Here is a 14,376-nt window from a genome sequence, read left to right as displayed (position 1 = left end):
TGCAAGAGGAAACATAGTTTCAGCGCATAGTGCGTCTTAGTTTAATTAGTTATAATGATTCGAACTGGCAAACTACACTCTAAGACAGGCTGTCCACTGGGTTGGCGGTGCAAGCTCCACAGTCCCTCTACGTGATTGACAAAGACACTGAACCCCAAGCTGCTCTGGTGTGTAAATGCATGCGTGTGAATGAAAAACATTTTGCAAAGCACTTTCCTGAACCTAGCTAGGGTTAAAAGGCGCCACATAAGAGCAGACCATTTACTGTTCGTTAGAGTTAATTAGAGATTCATAAGAGGACATGAGTCACAACCTCTTTTCCAGACATCAAAAAAACGGGCAGCCTAATGGTCACTAAAAGGACGCAGTTGTTATAAACACTTAACGTGTAGGAACATGGCTGTCACGTGCACACTCGCTCCAAACCATAAAGTTATTTAATGAACGGCATTTCAAAACCCAGCTGTGTAAAAATAATGACCGCGCTTCATACTGTGCACTCGCTTGATAGCACACTGAACCTACTAGCTGTTTAAGAAGGCAGTTTGCTGATGACATTTACTGATAACAACTGGCAACAATTAATAAATGAATAATGAAAATAGGTTAAATGAATTCTTCTATAGCATTTTTCTAGTCAACTTGCCTCACTGACCCATTCATAGAAGCACTCTTTCGACACCTAAGTGTTTTCAATCAACTTCTATTCACACTCAAAAGAATGCAATGGAAAGTAAATTAGGATTCAATTTCTTGCCCAAGGATACTTTGGCTTGCAGACTGGTGCAGCCAAGAATCGAACCACCAACCTCCTAAATATTTGGTGACCTCCTCTACCTGAGCGACAGCCACCCAACACAATCAGAAACTGCAGATAGTGTGCCAGCTGATGGTTATGTGGCTGCAAGTGTCCGTGTTAACTTTTGTGAGTCATGAACCCAAGTGTAGGGGAGGGAATTTAATGATTCTGACTTTATTATCGATATCACTTATCAGTTTGATTCCTTATCATTTCTCATTGGCTCCATTTTGAAAGTCACCACTATGTCTAAGCAGTAAAAACATTACATTAAATTAAATTAATTGCAAATGTTTGTGCATGTTGGAAGTATTTTCCCTCCTTGTTTTTGATCAGTGTTGGGGACATCACTCAAAAAAGTATTACACAGAGCACTTTTCTCAAAAGTAAAGCAGTACATGTAGTAGTTACACACTGTTACACATTATTTTCACATTTCTGTGTAAAATGAACTGAAATGCATTGTCTCATAATTACCATTTAACAACATAAACCTATAGACTATAGTCCCACACACCAGAGGTGGCAAAAATACAGATATCCTGTAGTACAGATACCAGTGTTAGAAAATACTTCTCCATCTCTGAGTGAAGTTAGCTCTCTTTCTTTACTCTCCCTGTGAAATACAGCAGCTGGACCTTTAGCTAGCAACACACTGTGCCACAAATTGTACACAAACTCTTACTCCTGTTATACTCATTCACGTTTACAATCTTTCTCTTAGTATTTAGGTATAAACACAAAGCCAGAAACACAAAGCATAAATAAAATCCGTTAAAAAAAAGAAAGTGATCAGCACAGTGATTCTGCTTTAGAAACATGAACAGGTAGAAACGGAGGCTGCGGCCTGACTGATTATCTGTTTCTCACCTGTTCAGGGTGTGGCTGCTGGCCTGGGATCGGCAATCACTCAGCACTCTGGGTTCTTGACTAGCTTAGCATTAGCATGCTGTCTGCGCAGGTGCATGCAAAGAGCGAAGTTGTGTTAGCAGTATAAGTATAGTTGTTTCTGTCCTGGAAGCAGTTTGCACTTTACCATCATGCTCTTATCCATTTGTGAAATAAAAATTAATGTCAATATCTACAATGTAGACTGCACCACCATTTTCCTCCACAGCTGATTGTACATCAGCTGATTGTAGCACATGTGCAAGTGGAACTGACTGACAGGCAACCAGGCTAATGACCGGTTCTTCAGTCCCATCCCGACCTAAGTGTACGTTATACGTGACCATAGTGAAGACATCACTGTTAGACGCTCAGTTGGGATTCATGGGAATTTTCACTACATTTGTATCCTTGTTTATTTTTTTGTATTTTTTGGTCACTTGGGTCAGATTGTTGGAGTTCAAGTTTTAAGGTTGGTGTTATGACACAGTGAAGAAGCACAGTAATTGCTGCAGGAGCAGGCCAGCGGTATAATACTACTCGAGTTGTTTTATTTAAAACAGGTTCTTTTCTTTTATAGGATGGCTGATAGGATGCATTCCTATCAGCCAAAAACATGTCCAAGATATCAAATATAGATGTTACGTTAAAAAAAAAAAGCACAAGAATAGTGAAAAACACTAAAACTGCATCAGAAATGTACAACTGAATGTTTATGACTACAGCACCCAAACTCAAATTAAATTCCATTCATATCCTTAGCTTGCTACAGCTTGCTGTCCCGCGTTATTGTCTATATATTCTGTTTTACACCAACAATAAAAGAGCACAACGGCTCTGTGTTTAATTTAATCAAAAATGAGCTGATTAGGAGGAAACCAGCTGCAGTTCCAGTAACAAAAGTGCTTGATGTCACAGCTGGGTGTCAAACATCTCTGAGGGATCAGTGTCAGCACAACACAGGACCATCACCTCTCTCGCTTCTCAAAATTAACTAGCCTATAAATATAGACTCTCCATAATTTACCATCAGGTCTAAAAGACTCTCATTTCTTTTAGTCAATACTGACTAATGCATCTCATCAATAAAGTAGCATGTGTTCAATTTTTGCAGCATTTAAACTCCTGCTGTTAAGAATCCTTTCTGGATCTTAGATCTACAGCCCCGCATTCTTAATGCTCCTGTTTTTACTTTTTTTCTTACCCAATACCTGCGGTAGCACAAAATAATTATCATCAGCCCTGAAAAATATATCAACACTCAATGATTGTGGATTAAAAAATACTTGGAAAAACAGCAGACTTGCACAAAAAAACAGCAATGATTGAAAAAAATAAAAAAATCTCTTGTCTTTTTGAGGATTTTTTTTTACCTTTTGGAAAAATGAGCATTGTCTATTGGAGCCGATAGATTGCTGACATATGCAGAGAAACAGACAACAGTTTTCCTCTATGAAGGTTTTTCTCTTGTAAAATCATTGATAAAAAATCATTTGGAAATAGATATGTATGTATGCTATGTGTACCTTGCCTCTCACCCTATGGTACCTGGGATAGGCTCCAGCCTCCTGCAACCTTGAATTGGGTAAGTGGAGGAGAATGGATAGATGGATGATTATGTTAAGTTGTAATTGCTCTCATTTAGGCCCTCTATGTGGTGCAGTTATTTTCTCCTTTCAAACAACTTCCAACTGCCAAGATGGAGATAAAACTGCAACAAGACAGAGTCAGTCTGCTACCAGTCTGCAGTCAGTGTGTGGCTGAATGAGTTCATGTTGGTATTTGACATGCAGTTTGTTGCTCTTTGTTGCAAATCTGTTGTTTAAAAACACAGAATTTCACATAAACTACTTACAGTCAGAGTCCAGCCAGAACCTCATAAATTTGAAACAGAACTTCAGAAATTCCTCCACAAATAGCAACGTAGTTGCTGCAGGATTTAACTGCGAATTGTCTAGCATGATGTATAACATCAGCGCAGACTGACCCACACTGATTGCAACGTGTTGGCAGTCTGTCTATTTTTTAAATTACATAAAAATCATCTGCAGACCTTCACCAATCAACAGGCTTAGTTGGGGTACGATTGTGCAATTGCCTCTCAATCGATAGTGGGTGCTGCAGCTACTTGCAATCGCAACTGACTTTTCCCAGTTGCGAGAAGCTGAAATAAGGAACACTAACTGCTGGGAGCTTGAAACTTACCATATAGGCATAAGAGAAGTATGCATCTATAAATCTGATGCTTGGCAGGAGTCTCAATGAAAAAAATTACAGAAATATCAAAATATTTCATATTAAACATTAAATACCAGTTTCTTTTAATTTCCCAATTTACAATTTTGAAAATTCTGTTGTGGTTATGTATGAACACACACATTGTCTAGATCAATAATAGCTAATGATTTGTTGCGTTTTCCGATCCAACAGTTATCGTGGACGCTGTAATATCCTTGTGTAAAATGTCTCTAGATGACTATTTGTGCGAGAGAGGGGTAATGATAGCTTTGGCAAGCTAACACATCATTAACCAACAATAGATGGCTGATAGATGTTTTTTTTTCTCTTTTTTCTTTTTTTCCCTGAGATTGTCACCATGACAATTGACTGTAACACAATACAGTAAGTGGTTTTTTTTTTCTATTTTAAAGCCTGCATACACGCCCGGGTTTCTGTTTGCAGAAACAGATTGTTTTGCTTGGCTGCTGGCTCTGTGTGTTTCTTGGTGGTCTTGCCTGGATGCGTGGTGCTGCATGGTCATCTCCCCTCAGAGACATGATCAGAACGATGCTTCTCTCTAATGATGCTGGGCTGACTCACCTCCCAGTTGACAGACAGTGCTTTATTAGTTTCTTCAGGATAAACGTCTGCCTTTCCAGCCTTTCCAAAGCCACATCTCAGGGGTCACTGACGCCACCGTTTCTTTATTTGGTTTATTTATAAACCCTGTCCCTGTGCCTCACTGAGCTTCACCACACACCTGGCTGTGCATGGCTGATCACATTGATCAAGTCAAACCTCTAATAAGAACAAGCACTAAACAACAACAGCAGCACCAGCAGCATACACCCAGCACTTCAAATCCAGCGTCTTATTTCTTTTTTTTTTTTAATGTCTGTACACAAAACGTCAATAATAGCTGTTTATTAAAAATGTCAGTGGCACATTTCTTGAGTGTTATATGCAAGGCCACATTTTTGACTAAAGCCGGCCTGTCCCACAGCTCTAGAAGCACTCATCCGGAAGGATGCTACAGCATTTCATTTAACTTCCACTAAATTACGGGTCCAGGTAAAAACGTGTGGTTAAAACAAAAACAAAGGCGAAGATGTGATTCTTCTATTTTAGCTGTGTCCATTGTTTCCTGAAGTGCACAATAACACGCAGCAGGTTTCTGTCTGACTGTCAGAGCCAGAGGGGGAAGAAAAAACAGCAAAGGTGAAGTTTGGTGACATCAAAGTGCTACAAAATGATCAGAGAGACGTGGGATGGGTCAACAAAACATAGGCAGTTACTCATCTAAACACCACTGACTGCTCAAATGGAAACACGATGCATCATACTGTTTGTGAAAATCCTGATTATGGAAGTTTCAGTAGTTAAGTGAAAGTCACAGGCCATACTAATAATCCTAGACACAGCTGTCCCCTGATTCTGCAACTTTATAACAGAGCTTCACATCTGATGCACCAGATGGTTTGTTCCATAGAAAACCTGTGATCGCGCAACTCTAACAAGGTAAGCTGAGTTTCAGCTTGGTTTATTTATACATCTTGTTCAGTTTATTTATAGCATAGTTTTTGGTGTCAGCAGGCAGCTGTTTTCTGAGTTAACGCTGTTACGCAGCCTGCTCAGCACCAAAAAGAAGACAGACGCAGACACTACTGGTTAACATATTGGAGCATTGAGTAGCTAAAGCGCCTTATATTTCCCTTTGGAGCTAGTGGAGAGGAAAAACAACTGCAAAAATAAATAATTAATTCACGACTTACCAGCAGTGACAGAGTCTCTAACCTTAACCTTAAAATTTACATGAAGGAAAAAACAAAAGACAAACATATTTAATTCCTCTAAAATCTAAAAACACAAACGCATATTCACTGCATACACCAAACACATGATTTTTTCTTTTGGATGACCCCATTCAGTTCTAGCCACAGTCCCTTAAGGATTGTGTTCTCTAGTCGGCTGTCCTGGATTGGGAATCACATTAATCATCCCTAAAAATACACAAAGACATTACTCTTGCTGGTGTTCCTTCTGCTGGTGTGAAAAGTTATTTTTGTAATCAGCACAAATACACCCAACTCTGCGGACCTGATTTTTATTTATTTATTTATTTATTTTGCGTGAAGAATGAATATGAGTCCCCTTTTCTTTCTAACTTCATGTTTCAGCAGCTTCTTCCTTTGACTGCGAGGACAGTTGCGTGCTGGAGAGAAGAGTTGTGCATTGAAATACACGAACTGTTCGCAGCTCGCACCAGAAACCTCTTTGTGCTGACTAGTTTGCACTAGGAACATTTCAGTTGAGGCATTTGGGCTTTAAATGAGCAATTAGATCAATAGCATCAGTAGAAGCAGCAGGAGGAGCAGGAACCCAGCATGGCTACTTACATATTTATTTAGGGCACATCCCCTCCATCTGTGCCTGTATTAACATGGACACTGTAAACCGGTGACAGGAACAGACACATCTCGTTGCCGTCAAGGAGCAACACTTATGATACAGATTTTTAGCTGACACATAAAACAGCTTTTAACCAGTGATGCATCAAAACATTTATGGGTTTTTTTTTTTGCCAATTCTGCCAACCTTCTGGTGCACATAGTGCAGCACTCAAATTCACAGCAGATGTGAATGCAGTTAATTCTGCAGTAGCACCAAAGTGGAGCTCCTATGATGTGATAAATCACAGGTTGGAAGCTGTTTTGTTGTAACTGCCCTCAAATGTACTCCCTTATATCTACTAAAACCCCGATCCTTTGTCCAGATGTACACCTCTCAAAACTGTGCATAGTTTAAATGCCTGTGCAAGCATGCTTGTGGAGATATTTTGGACATACAGGAGTGTATGCAAGGCTAAATAAATGACTGAGATTATCTTCTGTGTTCTGTAATGTCTTAACTGCTGTATCATTTCCTTGGAAACACAGTTCATTGTCCTCTCACTCAGATCAGATCTGTTGCTGTGATATCACAGCTGCTACCGATTATGCTCTGTGACCATTTTGTCAAGGCACACTCGCACAATGAAATGCGATGAAATGAAACCTTTGATCAGCACTAATTAAATCAGGTTCCCTCTCCATTTAGCATTCATCGAGTCCTACTGAATAGAGAACAACATCGCAGGCTTAGTCAGAGGACAGCACACAGCTAATGTGTTCCCAGCAGTGAAAAGATCATGACATTCAATTTTTATTAAAATGGACTGATTAAAGACACCGAGTTCTAACGTAAACACAAACACTGACAAAGATATTGACATATACACTCATGATTTTGGCCAGATTCATCAAAACTCACATGAGGAGGCGGCACAACAGGCGAGAAGATGATAAACATGACTCACTACATTGTGATACTGACACAGTCGTGCCATGGAAAACATCCCAGCAGCATCCTGGGTGTCTCCAGCTCCAAGGGATGTGTGCCATTTGAAGTGTGGCTTAGAAGAAAAAGGAGATTGGGAATCCCCCAAAATAACTGCGTCTTTGTTATGTTTAAAATTAGAATTTGATGAGTCATAAAGGATACAACGTGAAAAAAGCAGAACAGACAGAGATGCATATGATATCGAAGAGACCTTTATTTTGAGAAGAATATCTTCATTTTACATTTCTCCTTCTCTCCTTCTGCTAGTTTTGATGTCAAAGCAGAGAAGAGGCTGATCCAACACTTGCCCTGTCTGACCCTGCAGACTGAGGCAGTACTCCACACTGAGCACACAGGAAGTCTTTATCTGGACATTTGCACCTCTGAAAGCCTTCCAAACCAAGATACAATGCCGTCATCCTACCACACAAGATATTGTTCTCAAAATGTGCCAGCTGGAGTGCCGTCTTTGAGTTCACAGCCAAACTAAACTGACTCCACTTTACACAAAGGCTGGGAGCGCCTGGAGCAATAAAAAGGGCTTACACCGGTTCATCCTCCAGCTGCTCAAAGACTGAGTCATTAAAACAAATATAAACCTACACAGATCAATATTTTTATTGACATTGAATCAAATAGAGTTCACTCAGTTTAGTTTTATTAACACAGTGCAAACTAACAACAACAGTCACTTCAACTTATTCATAATGTAAGTTACGTACTCTACAATATTAGAGAAAACCCTGATCCCCTATGGGCAGCACGTGGTGACAGTGGTAAGAAAAAACTCCTTTTAAACAGGAAGAAACCTCTGGCAGAAACTGGCACATGAAGGGGCAGGCATCAAATCGGAAACTATAGAGAGACAAGGACAAAACAGAAGCTATGGGTGAGACAAATGACTTTGTATCATGATTTATTTACATGCAGACAGGTGAACTGTCACTGAACAAGTAAAAAGCAGTGATTGATGAAGCTTTACTATTTCATGAAAAACATTTAGCTCATTTTGATGATTTTGAATTTGATGGCAGCAACGCACATAATAAATGAAAGTTGGGAAGGGGGCAACAAAAGGCTGGAAAAGTAAGTGGTACTAAATAGAAACAGCTGGAGGAGCATTTTGCAACTCATTAGGTTAATTAGCAACAGGTCGGTAGCATGATTGGATAGAAAAGGAGCATCTTAGAGAGGCAGAGTAAAGATGAGCACAAATTGTGGAACAATTTCAGAATAAGGAGCCTCAACATAAAATTGGGAAGACTTTGAACATCTCCTCATCCAGTACATAATATCATTTAAAGATTCAGAGAATCTAGAGAAATCTTTCTGTGCACCAGTCAATCACTGGTCTAACTGAGCTCAAGATATCTGAACATGCTTTCTTCACATCGCATCGGTGCACGATAATTGTGCACCTTCTGATCCAATGAAAAAGGACTCAAAGCCCTCGATTGACAAGCGTGCTCCGTTTAGTTTAACATTACAGATCATACATGCAATTGATTTAGGCCAACTTAAGATTTAAGCAGGGAGCATTGAAAAATGGTTAACTATTAATTGCATTTTATGCTTTTGAAGTCCTTGTAGGTGGAAGTTGGAAAGACACAGAGTAAATGGTGATATTCTGGTTTCACTGAATCCCAGGCTGCTGCGTCTGCTTAGAGAGGTGATCTCCCTCTGGGATGTGGAGTGCTGTGAGGCAAAGATAACTGGTTCTTATCTCGATCTGCTCAGTCAGGTATGAGAGCTCCTGGCCCAGGGGAACACTAGCAATGGGTCTCACGAGCACAGTGGGAACCAGAATGCAGATGAATTTTCCTTACCTTTAAGAGAGAGTCGAGCATTATAATTATATTGAGTATCGTCAGTCTTTCTTACAAGCAGGCTAGCAGCCAGATCACCCTGGTGGCGTATTATAGTCATGCCTGTTTTGAATTGAAATCAGACAGGAAAACTGATTATAAACCTGCAGAGTTGTGATTCAAGCAGAGAGAGCCTCGCTCACTGTGCCTCCTCTGATACAAGTCCTGCCTAGTCTGTGTGAGCAAACAGCAGGACACAAACACGGGCAGCTCAGCCAAGTGTGTCAGCTAAATCAGTCGGATTCAGAAAGTGAGAGATGCACAGGTGGTACTATGCTTTCAGCACAGTTATGCTGATCTAATACTTTAACAAGACTTCTTGTTTGCAGGGTTACGTAGTCATTTATATATATAACAATCATAAAGGTGAACTTACCTTTTCGATAAAGCAATACATCGTTCTTGGTACAGAAGGAGTTAAGCTGAATGTAATAACTACAGTTCACACGACTGCGTTCAGCTAAATCTGGTTAGTCAGGATGGGTCCAGATCGGATGGAGGTCTGGCAAATCAGAAAAATGTGAGCGTAGTAAAGCTAAATCTATATGCTTTATGTTTTTGAGCTGACACACATGGAAGAGACTGACACAACACAATCTGAAGGAAAGCGTGCAATTTAGAAACAATACCAATTAAACAATCACAAAAATCTAGACAAAATCACTCTTATAAATAGCAGAAAACTACATTTTGTATTTGACTTCAGAACACAGCTTGACAAGTCGATTTCCCATTAGGTAGTTGATATAAAAAAAGACTGTAAAATGATAGGATGAATTGTAATAATGAGTATAGAATATTGAATATATTATGTTATATAGAATTATAGATTGGTAGCATCATGATAGAAATAGATAATGATGAAAACAGACTGAAAAGCTTTGTGGAATATAATGATCCGCATGAAAAATAACACCTAGCTTAAAAAAAACGTCACTGTTGTCTGTTAAACGGTCGACTAGCCTGCCAGATAAAGATTTAGTGTGCACCATTACCAGCTATATCAAATAGAGTATGACAAAAACACCATGATGTCCTATTGCATCCAGTAGCACTTTGCAGTTTGCAAGCCAGCATGCTTGTCTGGTTATTCTGACCACCGTCTGCACAGTGGAAGATACATCACAGCATTTAAAGCAGACACCAAAAAAGCACAGACAGATGACAAACTCATTTGGAGGATGATTATAGCACGTTCATGTGTAAAACTGTGCCTTTGAATTGCATCTTTTTTTCTGTGTACTTTCATGACTGACCGATGAGCAAGAGGGTGAGAGGCAGTGTTAAAGCCGTAGTGAGCACCAGTTCTTTCGATGCAAGCAACAGTAGTAGCCCTACTTTGTATAAAGAACTTGTGTATATATGACAATGGATTCATTGTCACTGAACATAAATTAAATTATAACCCTTAAAAGGACAGACTTGGTCCCGTGGTCAGATTGAAATTTGTCCTAGTAGGTGGAAAACAACGTTCTCTATGAACTTAGATAAAAATATATCTTGAAAATGGACCTAAAGTTAGATGAGACAGACAGATTAGGTTTGGTTTTTATGAAAAGGCTGCACTATGGCATGTTTTAAGGCACTTGGGACATTTCCTGAACCAAGATTACTATTGATTACTGCAACAATACTTGGCCTGATTGTATCAAAGGCCTCTTTATAGACGCATGGAAGCAGAATGTCCAGTGTGCAGGAAGTAGGCTTCAAATGCAGGATGTTATCTTTTAACGTTAGACAGGAGGGATAGATGGGCCAAGAGCGTGAAGTATACAAGCAGATCTAATTCCCGATCGCTAGAAAAATGTAAGAAGAGCTATAGGACATTTCCAGTGACAAATCAGTGTGTCAGCTATTAGTGGGATTAATGACACAACAAATTGCAATAAATAGATCACTGAAATATTTATATTTTTTTAGCTTTCATTGCATTAAAATAGGAAGTTAGGCGTATGGTGGGGGTGTGGTTTGCAGCTCCGCTACAGAGGAGTGGTGGGGCAGTGGGTTTGGTGGGCATTGCCAGAAAGCTGGCAGAGCAGCTGGGACTGATTTGTGTGATCAGTCCTGCTATTTCAGTGGCCAGCTGGGACCAAAGGAGAAGGTTGCGCCATGAACAAGTCGGCTGAAAAGCTGCACAGAGTGATCTTGGAAAAGGCTCCAAATTAAACATAAAGTAGTACTTTCACTGGGTTTAACAGGGTGTACACATGGCCCTTCGTGTCAAAGTGCACTTTGACACGTCATCCCGCGACTGGGTTTCAACACCATGGTATTGAAACCCAGTCGCGGGATGACCAGATCTGCAATCAGTGCAGCCAGTGGAAGCACTGGCAATGATGCTGGCGGAGATGGCCGCCATGAACCAGGAGCAGGCGTCAGTGGATCAAGATCAATGGCTACTGTCTGTGAGCCAGACGAGAGTGTTGGAGGACTTGGTTGCTCTGTCTGCCTTCCCCACCGCACCACTGCAGCTCCCCCTGTAGTGATGCTCCACCAGATGGTGGAGGGAGATGACCCCCGGGCATTCCTACAGGTCTTCTGGGACACAGCAGAGGCATGCCGGTGGCCTGAAGATGAATGGGAGCTGTGGCTACTGCCTCTGTTGTCATTTTGAGGACGTATGACCGATGAACATAGACTGCCTGGGCTCCGAGGAGTACCACTGACTCTTTCAGGAGTTCTGAATGGGGGGGGGGCTCTTCGCCTACGCCAGGTGGCTAAGCAATATAGCGGCCAGGTGGCTACAGCCTGGCCACACAAAGGCGGAGGATTGGCTGCTGCATCTGATCATCCTTGAGCGGTGGAACAGGTCTGCTGCCACCGGCCAGCCTTGACGTGGCTGTGTCACTGGCCAAGAACCCCCTGGTAAGGCAGCCGTCCAAATGCTGAGGTAGGAGGCAGGTGCGTTGGAGGTGTGGTAGGCCGGGACACTGGCATCAGGAGGGCCAGCTGACGGAGGTCCGACCTCTTACCCCGGACCAGGAGGGATGTATAGCTTACCAGTAAGGTACCAAGGGGGTATATGCAGGCAATGGTGAACTCAGGCTACACACAGACCCTGGTCCACCAAACCCTGGTTGACTACCGCAAGGTGAATGAGGTGTCACAGTTTGATGCTTATCCCCATACCCTGGGTCAACGAGCTTCTGGACCGGTTAGGCAGTGCTCATTTTTTCATGACAATGGATTTTACCAAGTGCTACTGGCAGATTTCCTTGTCTGCAGAATCCAAGGAAAAAACAGCCTTCTCCACTTCATAAGGGTTGTACCAATTTGTCATGCTATCATTCAGTTTGTTTGACCACCTGGTTGTATACATCATCTATCATCTATTTGCTAGTATTTTGTAATGCTGATCTAAATGTAAACATACTAACAAGAAAAAAAGATTGTGCCTGTGTAACTGCCACAAGTTGATTACCCAGCAGGGCCTAAGCTTTGTCTCTGACATGTCATGCTTCACCTGAGGTATTTCTGGTCTTTTAATGTGACGTGTCAGAGTAGTGATGAGTTGCCTAATACAAGACACTTACCTACAGTGGATGTAAGCACTCCTGTTTTCAGTGTTTCAAGCTTTGTGCTTTCAATACACTGGTGCAAAATTACAACTGCATGACATCCAAAAACCTCATCATGCAATTACTCAGCAGTGTACACACAGAGCTCTGCAACATCCTGTACCAGATCATGTAGAATTTCCAAGATTCTGAACATCTTTTCTTTTAATATATATAAATACAATTTTTCCTATATTCTATATATTCGAGATTTCTTTTTTGTTTTATACCTTTAGATTTAGATTTATTTATTTATACTGTATAAGATCGACAGTGAGTCCCTACACTAAAATTTTATCATGAAAACTAACTGATACATGCTCTGAATGACAGCAAAGATATTCTATTCTTTATTCCACACACAGCTGTTGATGTGACTTAGATGTAAGGTGTGTTAGAATGTCTGTATCTTCTAAAATGTTGTTTATGTATCACTGATCGTAATTCGGGATTTTGCAGGAAATCCATATTAAAAATATCCTTGCAGAAAAGAACAAGCCTATACCGACTCATTCCCCCCACACACTCTTGTACCAGAACATATCTGTTCACATGTTGCTACCTCTGATTGAGCTTAATTGCCATGCTGTTTCTGGGGAAAAAAATACATGCGTAAAACCTGTGCATGTACTGTTTATTTTTTTTAAATAGATAACTTGCTCCCTCATCATGTCCGCTTGTTTGCGACAGGCTAATTTTTGCTCCTCTTGGTAGATTGCTTTAGTCATTAATGAAATCAACTGGTCGCATCTGTTCTTCCAAATTAGAGCATTGTTAGTAGATCACCTGCAGAACTTTCCTCTCTCATCTGTACATTTTTTCGTAATTGTGGCATCACCTTCTCAGACATTTTCAAATTGGAGTATCTGTTTGCCAGACTTTCTAAAGGAGTTTTAAAGTATTAAATCTGACAGTTTTCACTGTCTTACAGCTCCTTTTTTTCACAGCACCCAGCAATAATTACTGACTTGTGTTTGTCCTCATATACTGCCAGCTCATATATTGCCAGCTCATCCCACCTTCTAGCACAGCTGATTAAACCCAGCTGCAATAAGCTTGTGCCATCTTAGACTTGCCAGATTCTTGTAGCAGAACTAAAAGGACAGTTAGCTATTTAAAAATGAAACTCAATTTGCCATCCTTTTATTGCTGGACAAAGATTAAGGCTAAGCACAAATTCTTTACACAGTATAGGATTTTGTGAAAAGTGCATCCTTTGAAAAGTTCACACACTATTTTTGCTTTTTTTTCTAAAAAGAATCTGCAGCTCCAGCAAAGGTTTGGGAAAAGTTTCAGGAAGCTGGTCTTTAGTTTTTTTGTGTAAACGGAAAAGCAAACAGTCAAACAAATGGTGCATCTCTTTCCACCACCTTTATCCTACTATGGTAAATGGTAAATGGCCTGTATTTATATAGCGCTTTACTGGTCCCTAAGGACCTCAAAGCACTTTACATATCCAGTCATCCACCCATTCGTGATGGTAAGCTACATTGTAGCCACAGCCACCCTGGGGCACACTGACAGAGGCGAGGTTGCCGGACACTGGCACCACCAGGCCCTCTGACCACCACCAGTAGGCAACGGGTGAAGTGTCTTGCCCAAGGACACAACGACCGAGACTGTCCAAGCCGGGGCTCGAACCGGCAACCTTCCAATTACAGGGCAAACG

This window comes from Oreochromis aureus, linkage group 7, assembly GCF_013358895.1.
Source record: "Oreochromis aureus strain Israel breed Guangdong linkage group 7, ZZ_aureus, whole genome shotgun sequence".
NCBI classification, from domain to species: Eukaryota; Metazoa; Chordata; class Actinopteri; order Cichliformes; family Cichlidae; genus Oreochromis; species Oreochromis aureus.
Note: the sequence above shows the minus strand (reverse complement) of the source record.